The 26,814-nt window shown below is 42.3% G+C and overlaps 1 protein-coding gene across 1 annotated transcript in view; it reads right to left on the reverse strand.

The window, feature by feature from the left end:
• Nucleotides 1-26,443, reverse strand: part of LRRN2 (leucine rich repeat neuronal 2) — a 67,466-nt gene extending 41,023 nt beyond the window's left edge. Inside the window, exon 1 of the mRNA XM_069756195.1 lies at nucleotides 26,222-26,443. The gene's annotated coding sequence lies outside the window, so the exon portion shown is untranslated. The remainder of the gene's footprint in view (nucleotides 1-26,221) is intronic.
• Nucleotides 26,444-26,814: the final 371 nt, after the last annotated feature.

Below are 26,814 nucleotides of genomic sequence, written 5' to 3' on the forward strand. Positions count from 1 at the left end.
TGACTTGTATGGCCAAGTGCCATTCTACTATGGGTTTAAACTCAGACATGTAGCAATTTGTTTTTCCACGAAGCAACTCTGTCTGAGGAAAAAAAATTGGACACGTGCATGGCCCATTAGAATAACATTGGTCCGAGTGCGATCCAATGTTTTATTGGGAACGATAGTACAGTGGTGTGAACAAGCCCTTATGATAAGCTATCTGATTGAAAAGAGCCCATATATTGTTCTTGCAATATACATGCATACATGTATATGTAGAAGTACATATATACACAGACATAGAGTGGATTGCAAAAGTATTCACTCCATTGGCTTTTTACCTATTTTGTTACATTACAACCTGTGTTTAAATATTTTTGTGTTTGATTTGTGTGTGATGCATCAGCACTAAATAGTCTAAGTTGATGAAGTGAGCAAAAAATAGGCATAAATTAAATTTATGGGATCAAATAACTAAAATTGGCATGGTCATATGCATTCACCTCTTTTTGCTATGAAGCACCCAAAAATTTCTGGTGCAAGCAATTTCCTTCATAAGTGATAGGCTTTGTGAAAGGAAGTCAACCTGTGTGCAATCTAAGAGTCACATGGTCTGTCAGTATATACACGCTTTTTCTGAAAGGCCATTGAGATGGCAACACCTTAAAGGGAACCTGTCACCCCGAAAATCGCGGGTGAGGTAAGCCCACCGGCATCAGGGGCTTATCTGCAGCATTCTGTAATGCTGTAGATAAGCCCCCGATGTTACCTGAAAAAGGAGAAAAAGACGTTATATTATACTCAACCAGGGGCGGTCCCGCTGCTGGTCAGGTCGGATGGGCGTCTCTGGTCCGCTCCGGCGCCTCCCATCTTCATTACAAGACGTCCTCTTCTGATCTTCAGCCACGGCTCCGGCGCAGGCGTACTTTGCTCTGCCCTCTTGAGGGCAGAGGATAGTACTGCAGTGCGCAGGCGCCGGAAAGGTCAGAGGCCCGGCGCCTGCGCACTGCAGTACTTTGTCTGCCCTCAACAGTGCAGAGCAAAGTACGCCTGCGCCGGAGCCGTGGCTGAAGATCAGAAGAGGACGTCTTGTAATGAAGATGTGAGGCGCCGCAGCGGACCAGAGACGCCCATCCGACCTGACCAGCAGCGGGACCGCCCCTGGGTGAGTATAATATAACGTCTTTTTCTCCTTTTTCAGGTAACATCGGGGGCTTATCTACAGCATTACAGAATGCTGCAGATAAGCCCCTGATGCCGGTGGGCTTACCTCACCCGCGATTTTCGGGGTGACAGGTTCCCTTTAAGCAAGAGGCACTACTAACCAAACAGTACCATGAAGACCAAGGAGATCCCTAACAAGGCAGGTACAAAGTTGTTGAGAAGTACAAGTCAGGGTTGGAAAATAAAAAATAAAAAATCCCAATCCTTGATGATCCTCAAGAGGACCATCAAATACATTACAGTGCCTTGCAAAAGTATTCGGCCCCCTGGAACTTTTCAACCATTTCCCACATATCATGCTTCAAAGATACCAAATGTACATTTTTGGTGAAGAATCAACAACAAGTGGAACACAATTGTGAAGTTGAACTAAACTTATTGGTTATTTTAAATTTTTGTGGAAATTCAAAAACTGAAAAGTGGGGCGTGCAATATTATTCGGCCCCTTTAACTTAATACTTTGTTGCTCCACCTGTTGCTGCGATTACAGCTGCAAGTCGCTTGGGGTATGTCTCTATCAGTTTTGTACATTGAGAGACTGAAATTCTTGCCCATTCTTCCTTGGCAAACAGCTCGAGCTCAGTGAGGTTGGATGGAGATCGTTTGTGAACAGCAGTTTTCAGCTCTTTCCACAGATTCTCGATTGGATTGAGGTCTGGACTTTGACTTGGCCATTCTAACACTTGAATATGTTTATTTGTGAACCATTCCATTGTAGATTTTTGGTTTATGTTTGGGATCATTGTCTTGTTGGAAGACAAATCTCTGTCCCAGCCTCAGGTGTTTTGCAGACTCCAACAGGTTTTCTTCAAGAATGGTCCTGTATTTGGCTCCATCCATCTTCCCATCAATATTAACCATCTTCCCTGTCCCTGCTGAAGAAAAGCAGGCCCAAACCATGATGCCGCCACCACCATGTTTGACAGTGGGGATGGTGTGTTCAGGGTGATGAGCTGTGTTGCCTTTACGCCAAACATATCACTTGGCATTGTTGCCAAAAAGTTCGATTTTGGTTTCATCTGACCAGAGCACCTTATTCCACATGTTTGGTGTTTCTCCCAGGTGGCTTGTTGCAAACTTTAAACAACACTTTTTATCGATATCTTTTAGAAATGGCTTTCTTCTGCCACTCCTCCATAAAGGCCAGATTTTTTGCAGTGTATGACTGATTGCTGTCCTATGGACAGACTGTCCCACCTCAGGTGTAGATCTCTGCAGTTCTTCCAGAGTGATCATGGGCCTCTTGGCTGCATCTCTGATCAGTCTTCTCCTTGTTTGAGATGAAAGTTTAGAGGGACGGCTAGGTCTTGATAGATTTGCAGTGGTATGATACTCCTTCCATTTCAATATGATCACTTGCACAGTGCTCCTTGGGATGTTTAAAGTTTTGGAAATCATTTTATATCCAAATTCGACTTTAAACTTCTCCACAACAGTATCACGGACATGCCTGTTGGGTTCCTTGGTCTTCATGATGCTCTCTGTGCTTCAAACAGAACTTTGAGACTATCACAGAGCAGGTGCATTTATACGGAGACTTGATTACAAATAGGTGGATTATATTTATCATCATTAGGCATTTAGGACAATATTGAATCATTCAGAAATCCACAATGAACTTCTGGAGTGAGTTTGCTGCACTGAAAGTAAAGGGGACGAATAATTTTGTACGTCCCACTTTTCAGTTTTTGAATTTCCACAAAAATTTTAAATAGCAAATAAATTTTGTTCAACTTCACAATTGTGTTCCACTTGTTGTTGATTCTTCACCAAAAATTTACATTTGGTATCTTTATGTTTGAAGCATGATATGTGGGAAAAGGTTAAAAAGTTCCAGCAGGCCGAATACTTTCGCAAGGTACTGTATTATCAAACTGAAACAACATGGTACTACAACAAACCTGCCAAGAGGGTCGCCCAACAAGACTGTCATCCCGGGCAAGGAGGGCATTAATCAGAGAGAAAACACATAGAGGAAAGATAACCCTGAAGGAGCTGCAGAGTTCTCAAGCAGAAACTGGAGTATCTGTCCACACGACCACAATAAGCCGTACACTCCATAGAGGTGGCCTTTATAGAAGAGTGGACAGAAAAAGCCTTTACTTAAGCAAAAAATAAATTGAAAGACTCATTTTGAGCTTGCCAAAATACATGTGAAAGACTTTGACTTTCCAAATGTATGGAGGAAGTTGCTGTGGTCAGATGAGACCAAAATTATTCGTTTTGGCCACCAAGATAAATGCTATGTCTGGCGTCAAACAAACAAAACTCATCACTCTAAGAACACCATCCCCACAGTGAAACGTGGCAGCATCGTATTGTGGGGTTGTTTTTTTGGCAGCAGGCACAGGAAGAATGGTCCAAATCAAGGGGAAGATGGATGTTGAGAAATTCTTGAGTAAAACCTGTTTCAGACTGTCAGTGCTTTGAGACTGGGACTAAGGTTCACCTTCCAACAAAACAATGATCCAAAGCATACTGCTAAGGCAACACTTGAGTGGTTTAAAGAGAAATGTGTAAATGTGTAAGGAGGTGGCCGGTCCTCTCAGTTGCGCCCTCTCCTCCTTTCATATGACCCCCCCTGCACTGTATTGTAAGTGTTACTGTGTTAATGTAATACATGTTGCTATGGTGTTCTCCTTTAATGTACTGTGTCTGCCATGTCTGTAATGTACTTAATAGAGGCAGGGACAGAAGCAGTTAACAGATGTGGGCTGGACTTGCAGTGTGGTGAAGGGAAGCTTCAGTTTCCCTCCAGAATTGCCTGGGACTCTGGGCAGGGCAGACTTATGTGATCCAAAATGTGAAAAATTTGGCTGTAACAGAAGGAAGTATGTTTGCTTGAGGGATGGAAAGTGGAATAATAATGAGTGTCTGCAGGCAAAAGTGAAGGATTCTTGCAAGTTTGTGGCTTCGTTTCAGCAAATAAAAGTTGAAGAGTTAATCAGGATTAATGTTATCGTCAATGCTGAGAAATACTTAGCCATTATGCATTACCATTAAGGAGACATTTGATTGGCTGCAAATTTATTCTGCAGCAGGACAACCACCCCAAACATTCAGCCAATGTCATTGAAAACTATGTTCAGCATAAAGGAGAACAATGAGTCCTGTAATTGATTATGTGTCCCCCACAAAGCCCAGATCTTACCACCATGGAGTCTGTGATTACATGACAAGACAGAAGAATTTGGGAATACCGACAGCCACAAAAGATCTGTGATTAGTTCTCCAAGATGTTTAGAACCGACTCCCTGCTGAGCTTGTTCAAAAACTCTGTGCAAGTAGACCTAAAAGAATTGATGCTTTGATTTTTGTTTTCAAGGGAAAGATTGGTCACACCAAATATTGATTTATTTAGATATCTGTTTTTGATCATTCACTTTACATTTTGTTAGTTGAAAAAAATAAACCATTAAAGGGAAACTGTCATCATTTTTTGCTACCTCATCTGAGAGCAGCGTATTGTAGGAAAAGAGATCCTGAGGAAGCTAACCCCAGCTACACCAGGCTCACCAGGCTCTGTATGTAAATACTCTAAAGACAGTGAGCTGCTTATCACAGAAGGGGGCGGATAGGGCCACAATCAGGGCGTTACTGCCTTTACTGCTCAAAAGGGCTCCCCTCTTGTGCTTCTCACCGGGCCTCAGGTTGTAATAAAGTGCTGTGTGCCGCACACCTCGGCTCTGGAAGCTTTCCTGGAGCTCCATGGCCGTCTAACCTGAACGGCTGCGCAGCTCAAGCTTCCTCCGCCTTCTCTGGACGTTTGGTCAGGTGATGGCATGTACGCGATGAAGTGAGGGGAGCTGCAAATAATGTCGTGAGAGGGGACTGCAAATAATGAAATGAGGGGGGACTGTAAACGATGAAGTGAGGGGGGACTGCAAATGATGAAGTGAAGCCGGGAGGGGGATTGGATATGACGAAGTGAGGAGAGGAAGGGAACTGCAAATGATGAACTGAGAAAGTGAGGGGAGGGGGACTGAAAATTATGAAGTGAGGGGAGGGAGGGCGACTGGAAATAATGAAGTTAGGGGGACTGCAAATGATGTACTGAGGGTGGGGGATTGCAAATGAAATGAAGTGAGGAAGAAATGGGGGACTGCAAATGATGAATTGAGGGTGGGAACAGCAATTGAATCCAAGGCGGGGGTGAATTGAACATGAGGGTGGAGAGAGCAAATGATGAATTGAAGGTGGGGGGTGGGGAGAGCATATGATGACTTGGAAGCTGAGGGGAGGGCAAATAATGATGAATTTTGAGGGTGGGGAGAGTAAATGATGTATTGAATGTGGGGAAGAGCAGTTGATAATGAATTGAAGGTGGTAGTGGGAGACAGAAGACATGACATAATGAATTAGGGAGGAAGGGGCATAGAGTGGGGGGCATTGAGGATGCAGAACTGTAACTAGTATTGAATTGGGGAAAGAGTACAAGTGCTAATTAATTTATATATTTATTAGATGGGGAAAGTGGCTATTTATAGTTAGTGGGGGCACAGGGGTGGATTACAATTTATATTTGGAATAGTGGGTTGCATAATAACTAATTATGTATTAATGGTGGGTGCACGTCTATATTCAGTGTAGTGTAGAAGAAAGGGAAAAAGTGGAGAATGTGCTCTGGAAGCGGTGATTTACATAATTGTGTTACTTCCTGCAGAGATGAGTCCTGGCTGGAAGTGATGGAGGTCTGTACTGACTGAAAAAGAAAAGCAAAGATGAAGCACTTCAACTAGAGGCATCACCAGTGACTCATTGTGTTACCTGTAGACTGACACTATGTACTGTATACTATGTAAACATCTTTTGTGTATAATGTCACTGGTGATCACTGTATTACCTTTACACTATATACAGAGTTCCTGTGTATTAGGTCATTGGTGATCATTGTGTTACCTGTACACTGACACTATATACAGAGTTCCTGTGTATAATGTCACTGGTGATCACTGTATTACCTGTACACTGAAGCTAAATACAGAGATACTGTGTATAAAGGCACTTATGGTAATATTAGTATTGTTTTTTAATTATCAGTATTGTAGTATTCGATCACTATGTGGTGGTAATATGTGGTCTGGTCATGGTATGGCGGTATTTGTTCATTGTATGCAGGGTCGGACTGGCCCACCAGGACACCGGTGAAATGCCCGGTGGGCCCTGCCCCAGGGAGGATGAGGAGGAAGAAAAAAAAGCGGGCCCTTTAAATCTCGTGGCGGCGCCGACCACCGCCACGGCCCCCCCGGTGCCAGCACTGGCATCGGGCCCCCCTTCTAATACTCACCTCTCCTCGTTTCGGAGGCAGCTGCAATGTCTTCAGCGCCCTCTGACTCTGCGACGTCTCAGGGCAGAGGGTGCGATGACGTCATCACTCCGCGCTCAGCCTCTCTGTCCTGAGCGTTGGAGAGACGCTGAGTGTACCGGACCTGCGGTGGGAATGGGAGAGGTGAGGATTTTACTTTTTTTTTCTTTATGAATGGGGCCCATAGTAATGTATGGAGGAGGGGGGGAGGCATAATACTGTGGGGGGCATAATACTGTGCGGGGGGGCATAATACTATGTGGAGGAGCTGGGGGGCATAATACTGTGTGGAGGAGCAGGGGCCCATAATACTGTATGGAGGAGCGGGGGGGGGGCCCATAATACTGTGTGGAGGAGCGGGGGACCCATAATACTGTATGGAGGAGCGGTGGGCATAATACTGTATGGAGGAGCTGTGTCCCATAATACTGTGTGGAGGAGCTGGGGGGCATAATACTGTGTGGAGGAGCTGGGGGGGCGTAATACTGTGTGGAGGAGCGGGGGGCCCATAACACTGTGTGGAGGAGTGGGGGGGCATAATACTGTGTGGAGGAGCGGCGTCCCATAATACTGTATGGGGGAGCGGGGGCCCATGATACTGTGTGGAGGAGTGGGATCCCATGATACTGTATTGAGGAGCGGGGGCATAATACTGTGTGAAGGAGCGGGGGGGGGGTCTCATAATACTGTATGGAGGAGCAGGATGCATAATACTGTATGGAGGAGCGGGGGGCATAATACTGTGTGGAGGAACGGGGTCTCATAATACTGTATGGAGGATCGGGGATGCATAATACTGTATGGAGAAGCGGGGTCCCATAATACTGTGTGGAGGAGCTGGGGGGCATAATACTGTGTGGAGAAGCACAGGGCCCACAATACTGTATGTAGGAGCAGGGGGCCCATGATGTGCAGTATGGAGGAGCATTATAAGGGGCCCATAATACTTTATGGAAGACTTTGTAGTTGGCCATAATACTGTATGGAGGACTATGAGGTGCCCATAATACTATATGAAGGAGCATTATATGGGGCCAATAATACTGTATGGAGGAGCATTATATGGGGCAATAATACTGTATGGAGGACTATGAGGTGCCCATAATACTATATGAAGGAGCATTATATGGGGCCAATAATACTGTATGGAGGAGCATTATATGGGGCAATAATACTGTATGGTGGACTATGTGGTTGGCCATAATACTGTATGGAGGACTATGAAGTGCCCATAATACTGTATGGAGGAGCATTATATGGGGCCAATAATACTGTATGGAGGAGCATTATATGGGGCCAATAATACTGTATGGAGGAGCATTATATGGGGCCAATAATACTGTATGGCGGACTATGTGGTTGGCCATATTACTGTATGGAGGACTATGAGGTGCCCATAATGCTGTATGGAGGAGCATTATATGGGGCCAATAATACTGTATGGAGGAGCATTATATGGGGCCAATAATGCTGTATGGAGGAGCATTATATGGGGCCAATAATACTGTATGGAGGACTATGTGGTTGCCCATAATACTGTATGGCGGACTATGTGGTTGTCCATAATACTGTATGGAGGACTATGAGGTGCCCGTAATACTGTATGGAGCACTATATGGTTGCCCATAATACTGTATGGAGGACTATGAGGTGCCCGTAATACTGTATGGAGCACTATGTGTTGACCATAATACTGTATGGAGGACTATGAGGTGCCTGTAATACTGTATGGAGCACTATGTGTTGACCATAATACTGTATTGCGCACTGTGTGGTGCTTATATATTGTACTATATCTGTTTTTTTATCTGTGCATCAGGAATCGTGGCATGTGTTAAAGGGGCCCACTGATACTCTTTCGCCTGAGGCCCATGAAAACCTGGAGCCGACCCTGGCGACAACGCACATCAAGATGAATGCCGGCTGCACCTGTGACAGGGTGCTCTGCTCTGTGACAGGCCATGTGTTGAAGCCACATAGCAGTTTTGTTAAATGACTCCTGCAGTCTTTGATAGGCCGGCGGCCTTTCAATGTTACTGCTATGAGATGTCACCGTGCGGCCTATTACAGAGCTGAGCGCCCTGTCACAGCTGCAGTCGGCAGCCATTGTAATGACCATGCCGAATATGAAGCCACAAGAGGATGCCGGGGAGCGCAAGAAGGTGAGAAGAATCCCCCCTCTGTAGTTGGGCAAGGTAGTGGCCATATGGATGGACATAGGGGCCCAGGGAGGGTACATTAAATAAAGGGGCCCAGGAAGAGGACATTATTACTGGAAGGGACCCAGGATAGGGACCTTATTAAGGTGAACATTGGCGTCCAAGATGGAGACATTAAATAAAGGGGCCAAGGATCTTGGACCTTATTAAATAAAGGGGTGACATAATTACTGTATTGAGGTCAGGATGAGGAACATACATTATTGGTTTATGGTGGCAAGTGGGGACATAATTACTGTAGGGGCCAATCATGGGACATTATTACTGCTGTAATTTACTTTTGAGCTTACTGTCTTCCATGGGGAGAACAAAAGGGGTCCTGCTACTGTGCAGGGTGGCACTATGTCTTTTTTTTCTTCATCTGACATAGTATAGAAGTCGAGGAAAATAGTGGGGAATGTGCTCTGGAAGCGATCAGCTATAGCTAACTGTGTTATTTTCTGCAGAGACGAGTCTTCGCTGGAAGAAGTAATGGCGGTCTGTACTGGATGAAGAAAAAAGACTTCAACTACAGATGTCACTGGTAAGTCAGTGTATTGCTTGTACACTTACACTCTATACTGTGTACAAAGCTCCTATGTATAATGTCACTGGTGATCACTGTATTACCCGTACACTATACACGATATAGAGAGCTCCTGTGTATAATGTCACCGGTGATCACTGTATTACCTGTATACTATACACCATATACAGAGCTCCTGTGTATAATGTCACTGGTGATCACTGTATTATGTGTACACTGACACTATATACAGAGCTCCTGTGTATAATGTCACCGGTGATCCCTGTATTACCTGTACACTATACACCATATACAGAGCTCCTGTGTATAATGTCACTGGTGATCACTGTATTACCTGTACACTGACACTATATACAGAGCTCCTGTGTATAATGATGGTGATCACTGTATTACATGTACACTATATACAGAGCTCCTGTGTATAATGTCACTGGTGGTCACTGTATTACCTGTATACTGACACTATATACAGATCTCCTGTGTTTTATGTCACCTGTGATCACTGTATTACCTGTACACTGACACTATATACAGAGGCACTGTGTATATTGTCACTGGTGATAATAACAGTGTTGTTAGTATTGTGGTTTGTATTCATCATCAATATTGTAGTATTCGGGCACTATGTGTTGGTAATTTGTGGTTTGGTCACGGCGTGGCAGTATTTCTCCTTATATGTGGTATCATTTGGTCCCTATATGCTGGTAATATTTATTTTTATTCATTTATATAGCGCTATTAATATCACAGTGCTTTACAGACATTATTGCCACTGTCTCTGATGGGGCTCACAATCTAGATTCTGTTGTGAATTCTGTGGTCAAGCTCCCTCCTGTGGTCATGAGTGGTACTTCGGCTGGTTCTGTCTATGAGCTTCCTCTGGTGGATGTGAGTGGGGCTGCGGCCTCTGAGTTTCCTTCCTCAGGTGACGAGGTTAAGTCGTTAGGTGCTGCTCTATTTAACTCCACCTAGTTCTTTGTTCCTGGCCTCCAGTCAATGTTCCAGTATTGGTCTAGCTCTCTCCTGGATCGTCCTTGTGGCCTGTCTGCCCTGCATAAGCTAAGTTTTGCTTGTGTTACTTTTGTTTGCTATATTTTCTGTCCAGCTTGCTATATTGGTTTTTCTTGCTTGCTGGAAGCTCCGAGACGCAGAGGGAGCACCTCCGTACCGTTAGTCGGTGCGGAGGGTCTTTTTACCCCCTCTGCGTGGTTGTTTGTAGGTTTTTGTGCTGACCGCAAAGCTATCTTTCCTATCCTCGGTCTATTCAGTAAGTCGGGCCTCACTTTGCTAAAATCTATTTCATCTCTGTGTTTGTATTTTCATCTTACTCACAGTCATTATATGTGGGGGGCTGCCTTTTCCTTTGGGGAATTTCTCTGAGGCAAGGTAGGCTTATTTTTCTATCTTCAGGGCTAGCTAGTTTCTCAGGCTGTGCCCGAGGCGCCTAGGTTTTTGTCAGGAGCGCTCCACGGCTACCTCTAGTGTGGTTTGATAGGATTAGGGATTGCGGTCAGCAGAGTTTCCACGTCTCAGAGCTCGTCCTATGTTAGTAACTATCAGGTCACTTTGTGTGCTCTTAACCACTAGGTCCATTGTGGTTCTGAATCACCTGTTCATAACAAGATTTCCTAGCAGTATGTCTTTGTAAATGTGGGAGGAAATCAGAGTACCTGGAGGAAACCCACGCAAATACAGGGAGAACATACATTGCAGATGTTGTCCTTGGTGGGATTTGAACCCAGGACCCCAGTGCTGCAAGGCTGCAGTGCTAACCTCTGAACCGTGCTGCCCTAATATGTCATATTATTCGGTCACTATGTGGTGCTAATATGTGATCTGGTCATGGAGTGGCGGTATTTGTCCCTTGTATGTAGTATTATTCGGTCACTATGTGGTCTGGTCATGGTGTGGTGGTATTTCTTCCCTGTATGTGGTAATATTGGTCTTGGTATAGTGGATTGTGTTGTGTATGGCGGTCATTTGTTTTCTCTGATATCAATTAGGAGAAGGTTCTTTATTTCCATTAGAGTTTTAATGCTTTGTACACCGCGGCGGAGATGCACTTACAGGGGTTTCCTGTGGAAAAAAGTAATCACCTCTCTACAGGATAAGTGATAACATATTGATTGGTGGGGGTCTGACTGTTTGGACCCATTCAGCAAAATGTGGAGCTTTTTATCCCCTTTAAGATACCGTCACATTAAGCGACACTGCAGCGATATTGACAACGAGCCGATCGCTGCAGCGTCGCTGTTTATGTCGCTAGGAGACGTCAAACACGGCAACAGCAGAACGAGGCAGGAGCGATCCAGTGACGTACTTATCGCTCTCGCTGGTTGTTCGCTCCATGAAAAAACATAGCAGGCATCGTTGCTTTTGCTGTCAAATATGACGAATCACGCCGACCTGACGACCAAATAAAGTTCCGGACTTCTAGCTATGACCAGCGATGTCACAGCGTGAACCTGATCGCTGCTGCATGTCAAACACAACGAGATCGCTATCCAGGACGCTGCAACGTCACGGATCATTGTTGTTCTCGTTGGAAAGTTGCTCAGTGTGAAGGTACCTTTAGACTGGAGTGGCATGTCCGACTAGATCACTGATTCATTCATTCCCTCAGTGGCTGCACTTGTTTTTTTCTGGAAGCCCCAAAGAGAATGAATGGAGCTGCGGTCAGACATCCCACCTTCTGCTGCATTTTAAAATAGGGATATAAGTGTCCTGTCAGGGATAAAACTTCCCCAATCTTCCAATTGATGCAGTTTCTAATAGTCGGACCTAAGCGATCACCTATCCTGTGGAGTCCACGGATGGGTGATAACTTGTTTTAACCAAGAACCCCATTAATGTAAACTACCGTGATTATACAGGTCCTTCTCAAAAAATTAGCATATAGTGTTAAATTTCATTATTTACCATAATGTAATGATTACAATTAAACTTTCATATATTATAGATTCATTATCCACCAACTGAAATTTGTCAGGTCTTTTATTGTTTTAATACTGATGATTTTGGCATACAACTCCTGATAACCCAAAAAACCTGTCTCAATAAATTAGCATATTTCACCCATCCAATCAAATAAAAGTGTTTTTTAATAACAAACAAAAAAAACAACAAATAATAATGTTCAGTTATGCACTCAATACTTGGTCGGGAATCCTTTGGCAGAAATGACTGCTTCAATGCGGCGTGGCATGGAGGCAATCAGCCTGTGACACTGCTGAGATGTTATGAAGGCCCAGGATGCTTCAATAGCGGCCTTAAGCTCATCCAGAGTGTTGGGTCTTGCGTCTCTCAACTTTCTCTTCACAATATCCCACAGATTCTCTATGGGGTTCAGGTCAGGAGAGTTGGCAGGCCAATTGAGCACAGTAATACCATGGTCAGTAAACCATTTACCAGTGGTTTTGGCACTGTGAGCAGGTGCCAGGTCGTGCTGAAAAATGAAATCTTCATCTCCATAAAGCATTTCAGCCGATGGAAGCATGAAGTGCTCCAAAATCTCCTGATAGCTAGCTGCATTGACCCTGCCCTTGATGAAACACAGTGGACCAACACCAGCAGCTGACATGGCACCCCACACCATCACTGACTGTGGGTACTTGACACTGGACTTCAGGCATTTTGGCATTTCCTTCTCCCCAGTCTTCCTCCAGACTCTGGCACCTTGATTTCCGAATGACATGCAAAATTTGCTTTCATCAGAAAAAAGTACTTGGGACCACTTAGCAACAGTCCAGTGCTGCTTCTCTGTAGCCCAGGTCAGGCGCCTCTGCCGCTGTTTATGGTTCAAAAGTGGCTTTACCTGGGGAATGCGGCACCTGTAGCCCATTTCCTGCACACGCCTGTGCACGGTGGCTCTGGATGTTTCCACACCAGACTCAGTCCACTGCTTCCTCAGGTTCCCCAAGGTCTGGAATTGGTCCTTCTCCACAATCTTCCTCAGGGTCCGGTCTCCTCTTCTCGTTGTACAGCGTTTTCTGCCACATTGTTTCCTTCCAACAGACTTACCATTGAGGTGCCTTGATACAGCACTCTGGGAACAGCCTATTTGTTGAGAAATTTCTTTCTGGGTCTTACCCTCTTGCTTGAGGGTGTCAATGATGGCCTTCTTGACATCTGTCAGGTCGCTAGTCTTACCCATGATGGGGGTTTTGAGTAATGAACCAGGCAGGGAGTTTATAAAAGCCTCAGGTATCTTTTGCATGTGTTTAGAGTTAATTAGTTGATTCAGAAGATTAGGGTAATAGGTCGTTTAGAGAACCTTTTCTTGATATGCTAATTTATTGAGACAGGTTTTTTGGGTTATCAGGAGTTGTATGCCAAAATCATCAGTATTTAAACAATAAAAGACCTGACAAATTTCAGTTGGTGGATAATGAATCTATAATATATGAAAGTTTAATTGTAATCATTACATTATGGTAAATAATGAAATTTAACACTATATGCTAATTTTTTGAGAAGGACCTGTACATCCCAGTTATTGGGGCGCACAGTAGATGTGCAGCAGCCACCTGTGTTTTACATCTGATGCTCCGCTATAATGACAGATATTTGCATATAGCTGTAGGGTGGGCCTCTGGAGTCCATTCCCCTGGTGGGCCCCAGACACCCCAGTCCGACCCTGCTTGTATGTGGTAGTATTCAGTTACTATGTGATAGTAATATGTGATCTGGTCATAGTGTGGGGATATTTGTTCCTTGTATGTTTTGATTCCTTGTATTCAGTCACTATGTGGTGGTAATATGTGGTCTGGCCATGGCGTGACGATATTTGTCCTTTGTATGTGGTATTAATGGTCATTTTAAACAATGTATGTGACTTATTCCCTTAAAGAAAAATAAGTAAAACATAAATAAAAATATACCTAAGAAGAGAAGAGGATATTTTAAGAAATGTTTGATAGGTTAAAGTAGAGTAGGGCTCGGCCAAAAGAGTCTATCTTGTTGTACAGAACAGGAAAAAAAAAATCCAGCTTTCCCCACAGCACATGCCTAACAGGTGAGCTGGTTTCACCCTTTTTTTTTTTCTATCTTGTTGTGGTTGCAGCGTAAAAAATCTTTTGGCCAAAACAAAAGTTGCTGGCTATGTATGTCTTCTGGTGATCGATGGGAACTGTTAATGTAACAGTTAATACAAGAGAAGATAGTATTCTGCTACAGATGGATCTGGATAAGTTGGAAACTTGGGCTGAAAGGTGGCAGATGAGGTTTAACAATGATAAATGTAAGGTTATACACATGGGAAGAAGGAATCAATATCACCATTACACACTGAACGGGAAACCACTGGGTAACTCTGACAGGGAGAAGGACTTGGGGATCCTAGTTAATGATAAACTTACCTGGAGCAGCCAGTGCCAGGCAGCAGCTGCCAAGGCAAACAGGATCATGGGGTGCATTAAAAGAGGTCTGGATACACATGATGAGAGCATTATACTGCCTCTGTACAAATCCCTAGTTAGACCGCACATGGAGTACTGTGTCCAGTTTTGGGCACCGGTGCTCAGGAAGGATATAATGGAACTAGAGAGAGTACAAAGGAGGGCAACAAAATTAATAAAGGGGATGGGAGAACTACAATACCCAGATAGATTAGCGAAATTAGGATTATTTAGTCTAGAAAAAAGACGACTGAGGGGCGATCTAATAACCATGTATAAGTATATAAGGGGACAATACAAATATCTCGCTGAGGATCTGTTTATACCAAGGAAGGTGACGGGCACAAGGGGGGCATTCTTTGCGTCTGGAGGAGAGAAGGTTTTTCCACCAACATAGAAGAGGATTCTTTACTGTTAGGGCAGTGAGAATCTGGAATTGCTTGCCTGAGGAGGTGGTGATGGCGAACTCAGTCGAGGGGTTCAAGAGAGGCCTGGATGTCTTCCTGGAGCAGAACAATATTGTATCATACAATTATTAGGTTCTGTAGAAGGACGTAGATCTGGGGATTTATTATGATGGAATATAGGCTGAACTGGATGGACAAATGTCTTTTTTCGGCCTTACTATGTTACTATGTAATGTGTGATTGGTGAGGATGTGGTGCAAAAGTGGAGGTTTTCCAAGAGTGGGCAGGGGGACTGTAGAATATTAGAGGAGTGGAGGTGGAGCTGGGTGGAGCCTGGGCAGAATCTCAAGGGGGCCAAATTTTTTTGCCTGTATGGGGCCTTGAAATTCCTGATGGCAGCCCTGGCAGCAGAGTCAGACCAGTGTCACTTTCCAGCTAGTCACATCAGTGATAATGTCCTGGTGAAAAAAACGTAGTAAGTAAACAACAGCACACATCCTGATAAGTGACACATCGCTGAATTCAGCATTTAAACCCTACCTCTTGCTGTACTCAGATTACATAGCAAAAACCTGCTGACAGATTCCCTTCTTTTATTTTTTTTGGAAGCATTCTTACTTAGCAGCGTTTTTTCCACACCTGCCTATATCTTTTGCACAGTACTATACATACAACATAATAAGCAGTAAGTCTACATTTAGTAGTCTTGCGTTACGACCTATATTGTAGTCCAGTGCTGTAGTCATCTCATGTTGGCTATACAACTCTTTTAATATGCAATGATCTTGAGAGCATTGCATTTTTCAAAGCTCATTATTGTTACACCAGATTAATGAGCATTTCTGGTGTAAAGACTTGTCTTATCAGCTCGCAAGAAATCAGAGTAATCTCTGTGCTACCATTATGCCAGCGGAGAAATAACCCAGAACTATATAAAAGCATGACAGCCTGCAGAACTCTGAATTCAGCTGTAAGTGAACATACACAATACATAGGGTCTTGAGGCCCATAGAAGCAACAAGGTTTTGGTCCACATTCTTCATCTACATCCTCTATAGTTACTCCCCGTGCTGTAAATCTGTAAATATATCCAGTGATTCGTTTAATTAAAATTATTTCAATCACATAAGTACTGTAACTATTTGGCTCAAATAGATATTGTTCAATAGTAATGTATGCTATCATTATATGTACTGGTCAAGTGACATGTCAACTCCTCTGTTACTGGCTTTTAAGGGCTATTTCTGCTATAAGCAGTTTTCATTCTACAAATATTTGGAAATGGAAGGCTGAGTAAATGATTATGAATTACACCTGGGAAATATGTGCAAATGTCAGAATCAGATTAATTATTTTCCTGAGCTCTGCTTCTAATCATGAGCACTAATTTACGCAGCATATGGATCAATGGCCCCTATGGACAGATGAACACCATATTGCCAGATGCACTAACCTTTAGCACATGACTGAAATTGGCTCAGAGGATGCATGAAGTGGAATGACATAGTGCCATGATAGCTAGCTTATTACAGCTGTTGGCCAGATCAGCATTTTATTTCCAAAGTAACATTTGTTTCATCCATTTATTAATAGAATTCCACTCTACTAGACACTAAAAAGAAGCACCTCCTCCTCCCATAAACATTTTTAGCCTCTTAACATATTGCAATCATCATATTATATAGCACTGTGTACTTACAATTGCTCATTTTGACTTTCTACCCAGCTAATTCTCTTTTCCATTAGGTCTATAACCTAATATCATGTGATTAAAAACTGACTATTTCTATGTAGAAATAGGAGGTCAGTTTTCCCTCTATGACTCATCAGTCACTGCAAAAGTCCCTATGGGGGAGAAGAGAACAGCTGGGTCAGGAGTTGAGGGGGAATGAGTTATGCAGGGAAAAGAGGCTTCCTGTGTCTATATAGAGCAGAGAAAAGAGAAGAACTAGCTGGGTAGAAGGGCAAAGTAAGCAATTGTAAGTGCACAGCGCTATATAATATGATGATAGCAATATAAAGAGGATAAAACATTTTATGGAAGTGTGTCTTTAACAAGAAATATTTTTTATGGCATTAGCATAGCTAATATATGGTTATTAGGCCTCCCTGTTAAAAGGCATTATAGTTTTAAATGCAACAATTTTCTAAAGCAACTCAATCTTTATACTTGCCTTCTTAAACAAGGAGTACATGGGAAAGATTTGTCCCCTTAACTTTAAGGCTGTGTTCACACGTTGCGGTTTTTTCGCGTTTTTTCCACGGTTTTTCCCGATAAAAATGCTATAAAACCGCAAAAAAACCGCATACAATAAGCATCCCATCATTTAGAATGAATTCCGGATGTTTTGTGCACATGATGCGTTTTTTTCCGCAAAAAAAACGCATACCGCACAAAATCCGGACATGCTCTATCTTTTTGCGTTTTTTTTGCGGATTTCCCACTCCAAAATGCATTGGGAAGTGTCCGGAAAAAAACGCGTCAAAAACGCGTCAAAACCGTGGCAAAAACGCGTCAAAACCGCGGCAAAAACGCATGCGGTTTTCTTGCGGATTTCATGCAGAAAATGTCCGGAATTCTCAGGAATTTTCTGCATGAATTCCTGAACGTGTGCACATAGCCTAAAAGTTAAGGTTCAAGATAGAGTGGAATAAAATGTGTTGTCTGTTGACAAATTGTAAGTTGTGACTAAATGGTCCAATTTTATCCATCGTGTAGGCTGTCCCAACTATTATATACCAATTAATGTTCTTTTCTGTCATAGTGAGAATGTGGCATGCAGGAGAAACATGCTTTCTTGGATGGTAAAAAAACAATTAATTTATTCATACACCCTGAAAGGTCCTGTTCAGTTGGATTTTATATGTCATGAGGGCTGGACTGGCCATCTGGCATTTCTGGCAAATGCCAGAAGGGCCTGTCTGGTCGTGGGCTGCCTTGTCTGCTACGTTGTTAACAGAATCGGTGTTCTGAAAACACCCATACTGTTAAGAGATGTGACGGACCACAAAGTCACTGACTCCGTCAGTGACTCCAGCAGGCCACGGGTATGGGGATTTTATATGCCAGGGCTAAATTTCAGTCCCAGTCCATACCTGGTCATCTGTAAAATGGTGCTCAAACATGCAAGATGTACAAGCTAAATGCTGATATATACTACAATTAAAACTAAAAGTGAGAAATAGCCACAGTTGGTATAGCTTTTTGAGATTACGCACTAAGCCTGTATATTTTAATATCTAACAAAAAGCATTGGACAATGCCATATTTTATATATACTGAAGTTTGTTGAATCATAACTGTGAAAAATTTGGATCATAACAGTGAAGGAACCTATTTAAGGCCCAGTTCTATGCTCGGTCATTCCTTTTTATACTGAACTACGTTTGTCCTCATATAACCAATTCCTGTAGGAACGAGGTTTGGCATAATACTTTGACCATTTTTCCTTTTATTGATAGCATCACAATACTTTTCAATACTTTGATAAAACTCGAGAATTGCACATGCAGCACCCCAGGTAACTGGTGGCTGCAGTGATGTTGCTTTTCCTTCGGGGAAGGTAATGTCATGTTCAGAGGCAATGGAATTCTCTTCCCCAGGTAAGGCAGACACATGCACCACATTCTGAATCCAGGCCAGGAGGGGGAGCTCAAGACCCGGATTCAGGTGAGCTTCCTTATGCTTTATGTATCCTGGCCTGGAGGAGGAGTTAGTTAGTTGTTCAGAGACACAGAAGTAGAAGGAGGTCTGAGACTGAGTGCAGACAGAGAGGCCTGGCAGCCACGAGGGAGCCGCAGCCTCTGGGAAGGAGTAACCTGTTGGGCTGCATGTGGAGCAGCCAGAAGGGAAGGATCACAGGAGAGAGGCAGAGCTCAGAGGGGAACTGTGTCAGGGCACCCTCGGAGCTGATGCGCAAGAATCTGGGTATCGGGAGCCCGAGGCTTTCGTGGACTCTAGGACACGGAGCAGAACCGGGGGCACTACACTATACATCACCTGCCCGCACCATGCCTGAGACGCAGCAGCACCTGAGGAGCCTGGGGCATCTGAGAGTCCCTGTAAAAAGGCTCAAGCTGCCCGTCGTGCAGGTACCTGTCCCAGGACAGGGGGTGAACTGGAGGACCTTGCAGGAAGCTTAAAGCAGCAGGGACCTCACTTAGAAAGGCGCAAGTAGGAAAGGATCATGGACCTCTACTGGGAAAGGAGAGCTTCTGAGTCGGCCAGACCACCATCTTCCGTGCCTGGTACCCTGGACTGTGGCCTGTCACCCACAAGTAAACCAGGTAAAGACTTACAACCCGTCTCCTCCATTTATTCACGACTTTACCATCTACACCACACACCATAGGACCCCTGGGGACTCCGCTTCACCTGTGGGAAGTGTAACATCTGGGCTGCCGCAACATCCCCCAGGGGACCCCTCTAATGCAGTGTCGGTCCCACTATTGACTGAACTCCACAGGTGGCGTCACGACAACCTTTTGAACATTTAACCCCCTTTAACGCTGATGCCCAGGGCCACGGACCGGGTCGCAGCCACCTCGACATCCCCCTTTGCGACCAGACCCGGTACCGAGAACCCCACTGCCCTGTGGGCGCGTCACACAGGTCCTAGGTCAAGACACCTGACACTTGAGGTATCTTGACATTGAGTTTTTACAGATCAATAATCGGTGGGGTGGCATTGTGGTACCAAAGGGGCTAATTCTAATTGAGGTGCAAAATTTCAGCCCCCGACCCCACTGTCCAGTTCATTGTGCAGTGCTGTCAAAAGCCACATGCTTTTGGAGTCCCCACTGGGTGTCCTGTAACCCCTACAAGTAAAGCAACCAGCAGCTGCTTTGTCATCTTGGATGCGGCCACCAGTTCATAAGAATGCAGCAGTGAGATAAGTTTGTCAGCAGCTGCCGCGCTATACATAGGAGTAGGATAACGAAGACAACCCTCTGCATATGCAGCAGCCGAGATGATGGAGGATGAGTAGCTGACAGAGTTAAGAGTAGGGATAGGTCTAGGGTTAGTTTTAGGGCTTGGTTGATTAAATAGTTCTATATAAAAAGAGAAAGTAATAAAAAAAGGTAAAAGAATGAAAAATATATATATAGTGATGCATAATAGTGATGAGCACACGTGTTTGGATAAGGTGTTATCTGAGCATGCTCGGGAGCTGAGTGTCTTCGGCGTGCTTGAAAAGTATGTTTGAGTCCCCGCAACACATGCATGGATTGCCTGTTTGTTAGGCAATCCCTCTATGTGTTGCGGCTGTTGAACAGCTGTGAGACATGCAGCCGCGGGGACTCAAACATATTATTGGAGCACGACGAAGACACTCAGCATCCGAGCATGCTCAGATAACACCTTATCCAAACACGTGTGCTCATCACTATTATGCATCACTATATATATATATTTTTAATTCTTGTACCTTTTTTTATTACTTTCTCTTTATATAGAACTATTTAATCAACCAAGCCCTAAAACTAACCCTAGACCTATCCCTAATCTTAACTCTGTCAGCTACTCATCCTCCATCTTCTCGGCTGCTGCCTATGCAGAGGGTTGTCTTCGTTTGTCACTAATGCACTAATGCATAACTATTTTTAAAATTATATGTCAGATATTTGCAAAATAGTTGTCTTGCCCCTGGTGCTAGCAACCCATGCTACGGCACTACCAATAATGAGAACTTGCAGATCATATCTTGACTGATAAGCTAGTAACATTCATATCAATAAGGCCTCATTCATGCATGTGTGAATATCAGTCCAAAAGGTTTAGTGATACCGAGCATGATATGACTGTCATAATAATTGTAATAATGTCCTTTCCCTAATATATAATATAGCATGTATTAAGTATAGTATGACATTTCACCTAGACTTAGCACAATATTCAGTCGAAGTATTGTGCAAACTAGATACGTGTGTTAACTTTTGTGTTTTTTAGCTAGTTTTCCTAAACTAACATAGAAACAAAGTTGTCTTTGCTTGCTTTTCCTAGTATCGTAGATAACAGGATACTTGCACGGTCAAGCTATATGACCAATATACAGGTGCATCTCACAAAATTAGAATATCATCAAAAAGTTAATTTATTTCAGTTCTTCAATACAAAAATTGAATCTCATATATTATATGGAGTCATTACACACAGAGTGATCTATTTCAAGTGTTTATTTCAGTTAATGTTGATAATTATGGCTTACAGTCAATGAAAACCCAAAAGTCATTATCTCAGTAAATTAGAATACTTTATAACACCAGCTTGAAAAAATGATTTTAAAATCCGAAATGTTGGCCTACTGAAATGTATGTTCAGTAAATGCGCACTGAATACTTGGTCAGGCCTCCTTTGGCATCGATTACTGCATCAATGCGGCGTGGCATGGAGGCGATCAGCCTGTGTCACTGCTGAGAGGTTATGGAAGCCCATGTTGCTTTGATAGCAGCCTTCTGCTCGTTTGCATTGTTGGGTCTGGTGTCTCATCTTCTTGACAACACCCCATAGATTCTCTATGGGGTTAAGGTCAGACGAGTTTGCTGGCCAATCAATCACAGTGATACTATTGTTTTTAAACCAGGTATTGGTCTACCAGGACATTTTAGAGCACTTCATGCTTCCCTCTACTGACAAGCTTTTGGAGATCGAAATTTAATTCTCCAGCAGGACTTGTCACCTGTCCACACTGCCAAAAGTACCAATACCTGGTTTACAAACAACAGTATCACTGTGCTTGATTGGCCAGTAAACTTGCCTCATCTTAACCCCATAGGGGTATTGTCAAGAGGAAGATGAGAGACACCAGACCCAACAATGCAGACGAGCTGAAGGCTTCTATTAAAGCAACCTGGGCTTCCATAACACCTCAGCAGTGCCACAGACTGATCGCCTCCATGCATTGATGCAGTAATTGATGCCAAAGGAGGCCCGATCAAGTATTGAGTGCATTTACTGAACATACATTCAATAGGCCAACATTTCGGATTTTGAAATAATTTTTTCAAGCTGGTGTTTTAAAGTATTCTAATTTACTGAGATAATGACTTTTGGGTTTTCATTGGCTGTAAGCCATAATCATTAACATTAACAGAAATAAACACTTGAAATACATCACTCTGTTTGTAATGACTATATAATATATGAGTTTCACTTTTTGTATTGAAGAACTGAAATAAATTAACTTTTTGATGATTTTCTAATTTTGTGAGGTGCACCTGTATGTGCAATTACATTTTTATCTCTGCATCTCTGTCCTTTCCAAGCTAAGGTATTTGTTAGGAAACGCCTTTATGTTTTTATTTTTAATCTTGAAGAAGTTGTATGGAAGCAGACAGGAGATCTTGCTAACATCTTTGCTCTTCCGTCATTCTGTCTCCATGCTAGCATGATCAATAAATAACAAATTATCTTACAAATTCAGGCCTGGACCATTTCTAATTGGGAAAAGACTAAACTCCACTGACAATGACACTGTATTATGCACCATATTGTGGGCAGGGTGATTTGCATGGGTGCCATATTTTGCACTCTATTTCAAATGAGAAGCAGCTGCTATATAGCTCCTGTGGGGAAATAGGTTGTATAACCCGTATCCAACGAAAAATACGTAATGTGCAGAAAAACATCCATATGGGCAACGTTTCAAGCAAAACACAAAAGTGTGAGCGAGATAACAAAACTTTAATACCAGTAATGTTCCCGTGAAAATGGCGGCTTCCATGTCTCAGTGCGTGAGGGCCAGATGGCGCTACATCATACATTTCCGTTCACTCTGATCTGTAACTTGGAGCCATTCACAACTTTGTATTTGCTGAAAGGACAATTAGTAGATGATTTTTAATAAACCACCTGCCGTTCTGCACGATAGCGGATGCTTCATGTAAGGCGACCCCGCCATGTGTGGCTAAGACCTGACTGTATGTGTGAGTCACATCCGTCCTGTGCCCACTTCCATTACAGCCCACACAGACAGACATTTGTTGATTATTTCTATGCATTTATAAAATGATGAAATAATGATGAGACCTGGCTGTGTTAGCGTCCTGCCATTTACCTGCCGTTCCTTCCATTGCTGTCATAATGGTATGCATAGCTCCCAGTATTCGCTGCTGCAGTACCTCCCATTGCTTTCTGGATTACTGTTGTTTTTCCCTTAATGTTGGTAAAATTACCCCTTAGATAATGTGTGTGTTGGATGGAATGAGCCAGAGCGAGTGTAGAAGCAATAAAAACAGATGAAGAGAGGAGGCAGACACATTAGTAGTGAGAAAAAGGCACAGCGGTCTGATCATGAGAATGGAGGAGGAGGGTGGCTCCATCTTGTGCTGAATGCTTCTCACGCTGAAGCGAGGAACCATCAGACCTGTCACCCAAATCCCAGAGAGAAAATGTGCCGTTTCCATAGAAACAAGCATCAAATGAGGCCTGCCATAAAGCCAACACACCAGACCACTGTGGGAATGAAGATACACTTGTGCTAGATCCAGTACATCGCCTATACAGACACATAGGGGAATAGGTGGTGTGCCTAGTAGTTATGGATGACTGAAAGAGCGAATGTATGGTCTCTTATATGGTGACCTGAGAGGAAAGCCAAAGCAATTGTAATCTAATGTATGGTACATAAGAATAGATTGCTCTGAGACAAGGAAGCGCGGATTCAGATTTACAGGGAAAGAAAATGTATTCGCCATATTCGGACATACACAAAAATAAGATACATGGATATGTTTTCATCGACATAATCGTGGTCTAGCAGTAGATAAGTACTATATACACAGTTGTTTGTATTTATGTATACATACACATTAGTATATAACACACACACATATCCGTATATAACACACATCAGTATATACACATATAAACATCCGTATATACCACACATCAGTATAGGACACACACACATATCATAGTAACATATGTCACACATATATCAGTATATAACACATATACTAATGTGTGTTATATATTGATGTTTATATGTGTTATATACAGATATATTTGTGACATATGTTACTATGATATATGTGTGTTCTATACTGATGGGTAGTATATACTGATGTTTATATGTGTATATACTGATGTGTTATATACTAATGTGTGTTATATATTGATGTTTATATGTGTTATATACTGATATATGTGTGACATATGTTACTATGATATATGTGTGTGTGTTCTATACTGATGTGTGGTATATACTGATGTTTATATGTGTATATACTGATGTGTGTTATATACTATATGTGTGTTATATACTAATGTGTGTTACATATTGATGTTTATATAACACACATCAGTATATACACATATAAACATCAGTATATACTACCCATCAGTATAGAACACACATATATCATAGTAACATATGCCACACATATATCAGTATATAACACATATAAACATCAGTATATAACACACACATAAGTATATAACACACAAACATCACTATATAACACGCATAAAGATCACTATATAACACACACGCACTCACACATCAGTATATAACACATATAAACATCAGTATGTAACACACATAAACATCACTATATAACACACACATCAGTATATAACACATAAACATCAGTATATAACACACAAAAATCAGTATATAACACACATATATCAGTATATAACACATATAAACATCAGTATATAACACACACATCAGTATATAACACACACATTAGTATATATATAACACACACATCAGTATATAACACACACATCAATATATAATACACAAACATCACCATACAACACACATAAACATCAGTATATAACACACACACACATAAGTATATAACACACATAAACATCAGTATATAACACATAAACTTTGCTCTATAAAACACACACCCACACATCAGTATATAACACACATAAACATCAGTATATAACACATATAAACATCAGTATATAACATACAAACATCAGAATATAACACACAAATATATCAGTATATAACACATAAACATCAGTATATAACACACACATCAGTATATAATACACATAAACATCAGTATATAACACACACATCAGTATGTAACACACACACACACACCAATATGTTATACACAAATCAGTATATAGCATTTAATACACAAATCAGAATACATAACACACACACACATAAGTATGTATCACACACACCAGTATGTAACACACAAATCAGTATACACCATAGAACACACATCTGTATAAAACACACACCACTATATAACTCACTAACACATCAGTATGTAACACACACATTGTATATATATATATATATATATATATATATATATATATATACACGCTCTATATATATATACACATACTTATTTTCTGATGGTCAGTAACTAATCTGTTATCTCTGTAATGGAAATCTTTGGAAATCTTATGAATATTCTCTTAGCTGTTTTAAATTCATGCGGCTCCTGTGAACTATTCAGCTTGGAACGAGTGAGGCCTGCAACATGTGGCACCCCATCATGTCACATACACAAGCATATTCAGCGGCAAATGACTAGATCAAATAACTGGTCAGGGAAAAAGATATGAATGTATAGATGAAGAATGATTTTCCACTAATGTGTATTTGTCAAAGCGAATGCATTCAGAATGATTGCACAGTAAAAATTTTAGATTTTGCATAGGACTGACATGCGAAAATGTGTTACTTGGCAAAAATGTATTAGGAGTAATCATCACAACAATAGTAACATGATGAAATATACCATATAACCTGTGACCAGCCATCTTGGCCGGACACCAGCTTACAGTTCCATGCACATTTTGTGCTTACAGACGCCGTGACTACATAAGAGCAAGAATAGTGCTAGGCTTTCTATGGGAAATTGGTGACAATTGCATTCTTACACGAAGGGGGATGATAAAATAAGGAATTATAAAAAAAAACCTGTTTCCATTAACACCAGAATAAAAAACACATTTTTTGATATGGAGGCTAATGCTTTGCTTTCCAACAAAGCTACAATGTTTTCCTATGAGGATCGCAGACACATCTAGTATATTTGCACATATGATGACATGGAAGTATAGGGGATGGGGCAGATAGACATTGTATGATCTCTCCAATGGACATTTCTTATGATGGTAAGTTAGTGATGTCCCAAATCTATTAGTATTTTTTGGTGTAGAGGATATTTACCTTTAGGACACTCTTTGCAGCTGCTGCCACTCTGTACCTTTTGCTCCTCACATAGGAATGATCTGTCAAATGTCTGGGCGGATGGGTAAAATGCTTTTCACCATCCAACCTAACATCTCCTGATGCCAAGTCCAGTCCTCCAGTGACACCCACACTGCCCTTTTTCTTTGGCACTGCAGACTGTATTCTCTCTCTCTCCTCTCTGGATGATGTGAGTGGGATGCAGAAGAAGGGATGGAGGGGGGAGAGCAGGATGGGAGGAGGGACAGCTTCAATCTCCAAGCCCACTGATTTGCAATCATACCCACAAACGCAGGGTAAAGGTAGGGGGCAATGCCAACCAGTGGCAAGCAGTCACCACTGCATATCTGTCCATGTACATAAAACATCTGATGCCAACCTGTGGCTTGGATTTTGGATGGCATAGCTGGAAATATGACTATACACTACAGAAATGGCTGATTGTGATCATTTTATTCCTTCTTATCATTGTGGCTGGTTTATTTTACCTATGGTAGAATATAAATCATATAAATAGAAATAAAGCCTTGCTTTCATCCGGTTACTTCACGAAAATCTGCAGCTCAAGATCC

This window comes from Ranitomeya imitator, chromosome 3, assembly GCF_032444005.1.
Source record: "Ranitomeya imitator isolate aRanImi1 chromosome 3, aRanImi1.pri, whole genome shotgun sequence".
NCBI classification, from domain to species: Eukaryota; Metazoa; Chordata; class Amphibia; order Anura; family Dendrobatidae; genus Ranitomeya; species Ranitomeya imitator.